Source organism: Podarcis pityusensis (assembly GCF_964106645.2).
Source record: "Podarcis pityusensis genome assembly, chromosome: 12".
NCBI lineage: Eukaryota > Metazoa > Chordata > Lepidosauria > Squamata > Lacertidae > Podarcis > Podarcis pityusensis.
The window spans coordinates 3,219,373-3,229,364 of NC_138037.1; the positions used below are offsets into that span (position 1 = coordinate 3,219,373).

The following is a 9,992-nucleotide window of genomic DNA, read 5'->3' on the forward strand; positions in this document are numbered from 1 at the left end:
CCTCCTCATTTTCCTTCCACCAGCAGATGAAGACAGTTTTATTCCAGCAAGCCTGTGCGAAGGAAAGAGCTTTAATACTGCTGTGTTGCTCTTATTATTTGCATTTTCATCATTTGTTCCCAGATTGTTTTAATTCTATTTGATTTAATTCCTCATTAACTATTGCCCTTTTTTGTTTTTCGCTTTGTGCATTTTTTCCTGTGTCGTTTTAGTTTGTTTATGCCACCTTGAGTCTGGGGGAAACGTGGGATGTAAGTAAACATACAGCTATAATAATATACTCCTTTGCTACAAGTGAATTTTGCAGATTTTGAAGAAGTGGTGCAATAAGGTGGTGATCCAATTTTGCACGTCTGAACAGCTTGGAAAGGGAGCCCCAACTAACGAGAGGGTGATGGGGAACCTACAACCAGGCAAAATGTGCCCATGGTCCTAAAATTCCCCACAATCGCTGCAGGAGTGAGTTCCACAGTTTAACTATGGGCTGCATTAAAAAAAAAAAACAACAGTTTTGTGTGTCCTGAATTTATTCCTGCCGCTTTCCTCGGTCCATCAGCCTTGGCCCTCCAGCTTCTAAACAACTGCGCCTTCCCTCTTTGCAGCTAACTAGTCCAGTAGATAAAAGCAGGTGGAAAAAAATGGCAAATGTTTTTCAGGGTGAGCGAATTTCCTTCTTCCTTGGAATAGAGGAAGTGGCGAGGCAAGCAAACACACACTCAGGAAACAGCTTAGCAAGATGCCCGATTACCTGCCCGCACCCCGATGCCCAGAGCTCAGCCCAGAAGCCCTTTGCAAAAGCACTTCCTTTTCAGAGTAGAGGGGGAAAGCCAAACCCCGCCCCCCCACAAGAGACAAAATGCCGCACGATTTACTGTATTTGCTTATTTATTAAAAGAATCTTGCGCTATGACCAGAGACTTCCTCTTTCAGGTTTGACATCCTGCCCAGATTTTGTCACCCAGCGAAATGACTCAGAACGGGACGGGTGAGCCGGGGCAAAGCGCAACGCCACACCCACGAGTTAAACGCAGCAGCTGGCTGGTCGGGCTCAGGTATTAAGGCAACAGCAGTTGTCCAGCAGGGATGGTCACTTATCCTAGCAGCTGCACTGCTCTGCTCAGCACCTCTTTCTCCAGGGATCTGGAAGACAAAACAGGCAGGAGCTTTAAAATCTGCACAGTAATGCTGAAAGATCTAGCTGAGAAAGAAGAGAAGAGTTTGGATTTGATATCCCGCTTTATCACTACCTTAAGGAGTCTCAAAGCGGCTAACAATCTCCTTTCCCTTCCTCTCCCACAACAGTAATAATTAATTAACAATAATAATTATTATTATTATTATTTATACCCTGCCCATCTAGCTGGGTTTCCCCAGCCACTCTGGGCGGCTTCCAACAAAAGATTAAAATACAGTAATGCATCAAACATTAAAAGCTTCCCTAAACAGGGCTGCCTTCAGATGTCTTCTAAAAAGCTGGTAGTTGTTTTTCTCTTTGACATCTGGTGGGAGGGCGTTCCACAGGGCAGGTGCCACTACCGAGAAGGCCCTCTGCCTGGTTTACTGTAACTTGGCTTCTCCCAGTGAGGGAACCGCCAGAAGGTCCTCGGAGCTGGACCTCAGTGTCCGGGCAGAACGATGGGGGTGGAGACGCTCCTTCAGGTATACAGGACTGAGGCTGTTTGGGGCTTTAAAGGTAGCACCAACACTTTGAATTGTGCTCGGAAACGTACTGGGAGCCAGTGTAGGTCTTTCAAGACCGGTGTTATGTGGTCTTGGCGGCCGCTCCCAGTCACCAGTCTAGCTCCCACATTTTGGATTAGTTGTAGTTTCCGGGTCACCTTCAAAGGTAGCTCCACATAGAGCGCATTGCAGTAGTCCAAGCGGGAGATAACCAGAGCATGCACCACTCTGGTGAGACAGTCTGCGGGCAGGGAGGGTCTCATCCTGCGTACCAGATGGAGCTGGTAGACTGCTGCCCTGGACACAGACTTTACCTGCGCCTCCATGGACAGCTATGAGTCCAGAATGACTCCCAGGCTGCGCACCTGGTCCTTCAGGGGCACAGTTACCCCATTCAGGATCTCAGGAGTCCTCGCTTTTGCCACCCCTCTGAAACGACTGTCAACCCAAGCCTCTCCAAATCCAAACGCAAAGTCTGAGCAGATGCACTCCCTACTCAGAAGCAAATTCCACTCGGTTCAAATGAATGCACCCAGGACAGCAACTAAAGAAAGATTCTTTCGTCCAACAAAAGCACCCATTCAAAACAAAAAGGGTTTTGCTAGTTTGCTTTTTGAAAGAGATGTATAAACTCGTTTTCATTTCCACTGGCAACAGATTTCCAGATTAGACAGCCCTGCGGCTGACGAGACCCCTTAAGACTGACTGCAAGATGGTTTTAAAAGTCTCTGTGCCCTCAGCTTGCCCTGTTCTCACTGCAGCAGCTGCGCCTTCTTTGGCACCCGATTCTCCTGGGAAACGCTTGTCTGAGATTTCTATAACCTCACCCCGAAGACAGAGCAGAGGGAGGCCTCAAACGTCACAGATTTGCTCTTGCAAGCGCTACAGGAATGATCAGGGTCACGGGTATGACCGAGCCACGCTGGAAGGCTTGCGGGAGGAGAAGAATGAGAAGGCAAAGACAGGCACACAACCTCTGTCCCAAGAGCTGCTGTTAGGTCAGTATTCTTCTGGCGTGAAGAATCTCCATCTGCCTTGGGCTAGGGCTGACCAAGCAAAGGTCCTCCAGCTGCTGTCAAACTCCCATCAGCCCCCAGACAACATGGCCACTGCTCAGGGATGCTGGGATATGTAGTGCAAACATATCTGGAAAGGCAGAGGTCCAGCAGCCTTGATATACAGATGCAGAAGCTTCAAGCTTTTGTAATAAGAATTTTAAGGTCTCGTTTCCTGCTTGGCAGGGGGTTGGACTCGATGGCCCTTGTGGTCTCTTCCAACTCTATGATTCTATCTATGATTCTATGATGGTGTTTCCTGCTTGGCAGGGGGTTGGACTCGATGGCCCTTGTGGTCTCTTCCAACTCTATGATTCTATGATTCTAGATATATAATAAATGCTCATAAATGTACCAAGCAAACACGGTGGGAAAAAACCTTCCTTGTCACAGGAATTTAGTCATCACCATTTCAAAGGGTGACAGACTACAGTGGTACCTCGGGTTACGTACGCTCCAGGTCACAGACTCCGCTAACCCAGAAATAGTGCTTCAACTTTGCTTCAGGATGAGAACAGAAATCGTGCTCCGGTGGCGTGGCAGCAGCAGGAGGCCCCATTAGCTAAAGTGGTGCTTCAGGTTAAGAACAGTTTCAGGTTAAGAACGGACCTCCGGAATGAATTAAGTACTTAACCCGAGGTACCACTGTACCAGGAAAAGACTACCAGGAAAGGCAACCAAATAAGGCATTATCAGATAACCTGGCAGACAGGAAAAACAACAGCATTCAAATTTCTGTTGTAGACCACCTTTTCCGTGATGTAGGTATGATGTATCTGGGGGGGGTTGGGTTACACCCCTTCTGTGATGTATGTATGATGTATGAAGGGGTGGTCATGAGCTCCAGGGCAGGGAATTTCAAATGTCTATATAAGGCCTTGCGCGCCACTGTTCGAGTTCCTCCTCCTTTCCTGCGTGTGAGGCGAGCACCCTGTTGCAACAGATCAATAAAGATCAGGCTTACAAGCTGCTTTGCTTCTCAATAGTCTCTGGTTGGCCTCTGTTCTTTCTTCGACCAATGGAGAACCTGCAAAGGACTCTATAAGGGCTCTTGTGTCCCCCATAAGGGAATAAGGGCCCTTTTTTCTTGTTTACAACACTTTTTTAACTGGGAAATCTTGCACCATCTTGGGAGACTGGACAGTTGCAGTCAGACCAACGCAAGCTGCCACTGAAAAGCCCCAGAGATCAAGGATTATTTATCAAATTTGTATACTACAGCCTGAACGAGTTCTCAAACTTTGAAAAGACTCAAGCCAAGGCGGGATTTAGACACATCAGAAAAGGGTTTCAGAAAAAATGACCTTTACAAGGAGAAATCAGGTTGGCAAAAACAGAACGCCACAGCGCCATCTGGTGCCACGGTGTTGTATCGCATATAAAACGGTTTTCCTTTACCAATCTAGCCGAGTCCCAAGAGTGAATTGTTCACCTTTCGCGGAGATGAAACACTGTTCGGAACTGGGACTCAAGTCCGTCAAGTGGGTCAATTGCCAGGCGGTGTGGTCTGAGAAGGTCACTAGGGAAGGATCCACTTCACTCAGCGCTGCTGGATCCAACGTGATCCGAACTCACATCCTGAACTAAAGAGACAGAGAAATGAATGGCTCTCGTTGGAACTGAGGAAGGGTGCGTGGAGCTATCAAGTTCCTTTTTAACTCCCTCGCCTTCTGACAGGAGACAGCAGTAAATAACACTGATCAAGTTGGAGGTAACTTTTTATTACCAAAAACAGGATCCGCACAGGAGTGCCTAATGAGCACAGCGACTCATCTCCAGCAGTCTTGCCTCCATGAAGCAGCTGCAGGAAACTGAAGGTCCCTGCCTCACCACAAATTCCCCTCCTCTCCAGGGTTTTCCCCAAGCAATCAGAGACTGCGCCTGCACGAAGTTAACTTCTCCTCTGCCCTCTTCACGCCTCTCTTGGTTCTGGGAGACCAGGGGTGAGGAGTGAAACGGGAAGCCTGCAACACAGCAGCCTGCCAGGAAAGGGCTTGGCCGAGATTTCTATAACCTCCCTCCGAAGTCGGGGCAGAGGGAGGCCTCAAACCATCTCACAACTGCTCTGGCAAGCACTGCAGGAATGATCAGGGTCACAGTGCAGACCCAGCCATGCTGGAAGGCTTGCGAGGAGAAACGGGCGGCCCATATTTCAGAACCATTTCGAGCAGGAGACTTACAGCCTGGCACCTTCGTCAGGAAGCCCAACTGGATTTTCTTGCAAGCATGCGGAACATCGCAGTCTTCTTAGCCAAGTTCCTCTCTAAATGACATCATTACAAAGAGAATCTGCAAAGGGGAGGGGGACAAAAATAATATAGAATGGTTTAATAATAATAATAATAATAATAAATTTTATTTAGCATTCCCTATTCCTGTGTTTAGAAAGCTGGTGTGAGTTTTAATCTGTTTCTAGCCTACTGTTCTTCTTTTAACTTTGCCAAAGTCTTCAATTATTGTTACTAATTCTTATTACAGTCCTACCTCGGCTCCCGAACGCCTCAGGAGTCAAACGTTCTGGCTCCCAAACGATCGCAAACTGGAAGTGAGCGTTTTGGTTTTTGAACGTTCTTTTGGAAGCTGAACATCCGACGGGGCTTCCGATTGAATCAGAAGCCGCGCTTTGGAAGTTGAACGTTTTGTAAGTCGAACGGACTTCTGGAATAGATTCTGTTCGACTTCCAAGGTACAACTGTATTTCATTGGTTTATTTTTTTGTAAACCACTTTGAGGGTTCGGGTTTTAACAAATCCAGCAAGCAGTGTATGAATTTTACGAAATAAATAAATGTTGTGTTACTATTTAGACCTAGTGCAACAGGCAGGGGAAGATCTCAGCAGCACACAACCCTCCTAAAGTGAAAGGCCCGCAATCTTGCTACAACAACCTCCCCAACATTTTGCCACTCAGAGGACGCTGGACTCCCACCAGCAAAACCACATTGTCTAGACCTACTGAGTGGCGCTGACTTGGACTCATGGGCGTTGGAGATCAACATCTTCTGGTGGGACAATAGGTTGGGAAAGGTTGTCTTACGAGTGCAGCCCGATCTTTGCTTTCGAGGTCTCTATCCTTTGCACCGGAGGGTAAGAAATGGAAGTTCTGGATCAAATGCACCAACAATGGACGGTTATGATGTGCACCGTGCATGTCTCTCTCTCTGGCCTAGTACAGCGGACGCTCGGGCTGCAAACGTGATCCATACAAGAGGCACATTCGCAACCCGCAGCGCCGCGTCTGCGGGTCGCGATTCAGCACTTCTGCGCATAGCACAATTTAGTGGTTCTGCACATGCGCAAGCACCGAAACCCGGAAGTAACCCGTCCAGTACTTCTGGGTTTGATGCGGTGCGCAACCCGAAAACACGCAACCTAAAGCATCTGTAACCCGAAATATGACTGTACTGTTTTCTGCTAAGCAGCGTCTAATATCAGGCAGAAGACAGGTGCATTTGTGACTGGGAATGGTCCGATTGCGAGCAATTTGAGAAGTCCGGTTAACAATAATAATAATAAATAATAAAAATTTATTTATATCCCGCCCTCCCCAGCCGAAGCCGGGCTCAGAGCGGCTAACAACAGTAAAATAATACAGCATTCTAAAATCAATTCATTATAAAATCAGTTCATAAAATCGGTTACCATGTATGTGACTGAGATTCAGGGTTAACATTGCTTGGCGCTGGAGGCTCAGGAGAAAAAATGTCTTCCAGCCCAGCTCCCGAGTCGGATAAGTTTGCTGCTTTGCCTCCCTTCCTCACCCCAGACATGCAAGTTCAAATCTAGTACAACACTTTACATACACACACACACAGAGGTATTTGCAACTATTATGGTTTTGGCCACTATCGCAGGGGCTAAGCCCCTTTTATGTTTGTGGTATCTGATGAAGAATTGTTATTAGAAATGTGATATTAACGACGTGTCCCTGATGCGAATTGTCTATTAGTTCTTGCGTTTGGGGGGGGGGGACACAAATAGCGCGACTGGAAAAAAGAGCGACTAGATGGTCTGTTGTGGGGCTCGTAACAATCTCTCAAAGGACCTGTTGATGGCATTTTACTATTGTACTGTGGAGAGTGTATTAACGTATGGTCTGTGTGTTTTGGGAGTCGCACGGTCAGGGGAAAAACAATGCCATCCAGGGTTTTAAAGACTGCAGAGAGAATAATTGGGTGCACTCTTCCCACCTTGGATCAAATCTATGCTTCCAGGTGCCATAAGAAAGCTGCAGAGATAGCGCAGGATAGTGCGCACCCGGGAAATGATCTCTTTCAGCTTCTGCCTTCTGGAAGAAGGTACAGGGTTATAAAGACTAGGACTAGCCGTCTGAGAAACAGTTTCTACCCAAATGCAATTCTGGTTTTAAACGCAGAACGGTATAAGGAGTCTCTATAGGAGTATATTGTAGTTTAAAATGGGGTTTCAGAGTTTTTAGGTTTTTTGAATGTCTTATGTAGATTTTTCAATTTCATTGTTCTGTATGGGACAATGACAATAAAGATATCGTATCGTATCACTTCAGGAGTCATCCGTTGAATATCCAAGTTTCTAACAGTGCTGCTAATGGTGTTAAACTAGGGTAGCAAAACCAACAGCGTGTAAGACTACATACATGCCTGCATTTAAAGCACATGACTTCCCCCCCAAAAGAACTGTGGGAACTATAGTTCACCCCACCACAGAACTACAGTTCCCAGGATTCTCTGGGGGGAGTCATGTGCTTTAAACATACGGTGCGGCCACAGTCAAAGACCAATGTGTTGCGGCGATATAGCAAAGAATAAACTAAGTAACAGAATCGCTTCGAAGCTCATACGATGTTCTTGAACTACAACTTTTTCTGTCCGCTATCCTGAGATGCGCTGCAGGGATTGTTGTTTCTAGATCTTTTCAGAGAAACTCTTTGTTACCTCTCCAAGGTAGCGTTAAGTTTCTCCAGCTCCCAAAGGCCTTTCTGGATCAGGCCCAAGGCTCCTCCGGTCCACCGTTTTGTCGTCGCAGCAGCCAATCGGACGCCTCCAGCAAGCAGGACACAAGCATGGCTGTTCCTAACAAATAAGAGCAAAGAAGGAGAGGAATTGGGAGGAACTTTAATCAAAAAATTACGCTAGTAGGACTACAAGAAATTTTGTAAGGAGGAATATATGAAATATTGCAAAGAAGAGAGAGATATTAGTTATGCTATTTAAATGTAATAGTGGAAGTATGAAATGTGAATTAAGTGGAAAAGATTGGAAAATTTTCAGATGTGACGGAGGTAAAAATTTTTTGAATAAGATATAAAAGTATGTTTAATAATTGTTGAAAATGATATGTTAAAAAACTAACAAAAATATTTTCTAAAAAAGGAGAGGAATTGGAAAGATCACCGGTGAATGCAATGCAAGGCTTTGGGTCCAAGACCACAGTACAAAATGGAAGGAGAACTTCGTGATTAACCACAATCTTCCTTCCAGGGCACTGGGACAACACACAGAAAAATAAAAGTAAAAGCAGATTCGAAAAGGCTGTTTCTGAAACAACGAGGAAAAGCAGGACTAAGATGTGCAGATTTGCTCCCCAGACCGTGGGGAGCTCCGAAAAATTAATAAATATAATTTGGACTATAATTTGGTGTTTTTTATTTTAATTGGAGTGTTATGATTGGATATATTAATTGGATGTTTTTTATTGGAAAATCAATAAAAATGATTTTTTTAAAAAAGGAAAAGGCTGTTTCTAAGCACCCCTGGCCCCCGTTTTTCCACGTGAGTCAAGTTTCTAGTCCACACCACGTGCATTGCAGCTTACAGCTGAGAAAGCATGCCTTTTCCTAACGCCAGATCTATCCCAAGGGGAAAACAGGCTCGAAAACGCAGCAGAGGATTGTAAATGGAAAACCAGCATATAAAGAAACAGCTAAACTACAACTCCCAGCATCCCCCATTCCTCCTCTTATATGTAGACTAGGGAGAAAGGGCCGCGCTGCTTTCTGGGAACTGTAGTCCACCCAGAAAATAAAGACCGACACAAGAGCCCGTTTAGCTCCGAGACTCAACAACCCGGGTTAAAGGCCGCATCCCCACAAGACACCAGAGACTCAAGTACCTACCTGCACCCCTCCAGGCCGCGGACTGGACTCGGTCGCCGCGGATGGCGACAGATCCATTTTCCTGGTGGCCCAGAAGCAGAAACCGCCATCAGCTTCGCTCTGCTTCGTAAGACCCGCCTGCTCCGTGCGTGTGACGCCACCGCGTCGAAACCCCGCCTCCTCCTTCCCCGAAGTCTCTCCTTCGCCCCCTAGCGGCTCACAGGCCTTACGGTTTACGAGCCTCTCTATATTAATGGTTTCTATAGAACTGCAATCGCGGCGCTCACCAGCAGGTGGCGGCGATGGGCCTTGCCTGGCGTGCAGCGGGCGGGGCAGAGGAGCCAAGGGGATGCAGTCTAACTGGTTCTCTACAGCGACTTTCGGTCGTCAGTTGTAGTTGGTGGGAATCCGGATTAAGAAGAGTGGAAATATAGAGAAATTCATGTAGAGTGGAAAAGCTTTGTGGCACCTCAAAGGATGGCAGATTTTATTACAGCACAATATGATCCCTGTGTTGTCACCTCCATGTTCTGCTGTAAGGGGTCACTGGGCTCTTTTGTTGTTGTTGTTTAGTCGTGTAGTCGTGTCCGACTCTTTGTGACCCCATGGACCAGAGCACGCCAGGCACTCGTGTCTCCCACTGCCTCCCGCAGTTTGGTCAAACTCATGTTAGTCGCTTCGAGAACACTGTCCCACCATCTCGTCCTCCGTCGTCCCCTTCTCCTTGGGCCCTCCATCTTTCCCAGCATCAGGGTCTTTTCCAGGGAGTCTTCTCTTCTCATGAGGTGGCCAAAGTATTGGAGTCTCAGCTTCAGGATCTGTCCTTCCAGTGAGAACTCGGGGCTGATTTCCTTCAGAATGGAGAGGTTTGATCTTCTTGCAGTCCATGGGACTCTCCAGCGTCTCCTCCAGCACCATAATTCAAAAGCATCCATTCTTCAGCGATCAGCCTTCTTTACGGTCCAGCTCTCACTTCCATACATCACTACTGGGAAAACCATGGCTTTAACTATACAGACCTTTGTTGGCAAGGTGATGTCTCTGCTTTTTAGGATGCTGTCTAGGTTTGCCATTGTCTTTCTCCCAAGGAGCAGTTACAGATGGGTAGCCGTGTTGGTCTGCCATAGTCGAAATAAAAAAATTCCTTCCTGTAGCACCTTAAAGACCAACTAAGTTAGTTCTTGG

The 9,992-nt window shown here is 46.7% G+C and overlaps 1 long non-coding RNA gene across 2 annotated transcripts; it reads right to left on the minus strand.

Moving 5' to 3' along the window:
* Positions 1 to 867: 867 nt before the first annotated feature.
* On the minus strand, positions 868 to 9,373 carry LOC308459158. Of its 2 annotated transcripts, none has more exons than XR_013977821.1 (5): positions 8,829 to 9,373; positions 7,648 to 7,785; positions 4,916 to 5,024; positions 4,168 to 4,318; positions 868 to 1,140 (listed from the first exon to the last, which is right to left on the minus strand). It is a non-coding gene; the product is annotated as an uncharacterized lncRNA (long non-coding RNA). The 2 variants fall into 2 exon arrangements; XR_013977822.1 differs by having other exon boundaries at positions 4,134 to 4,318.
* Positions 9,374 to 9,992: the final 619 nt, after the last annotated feature.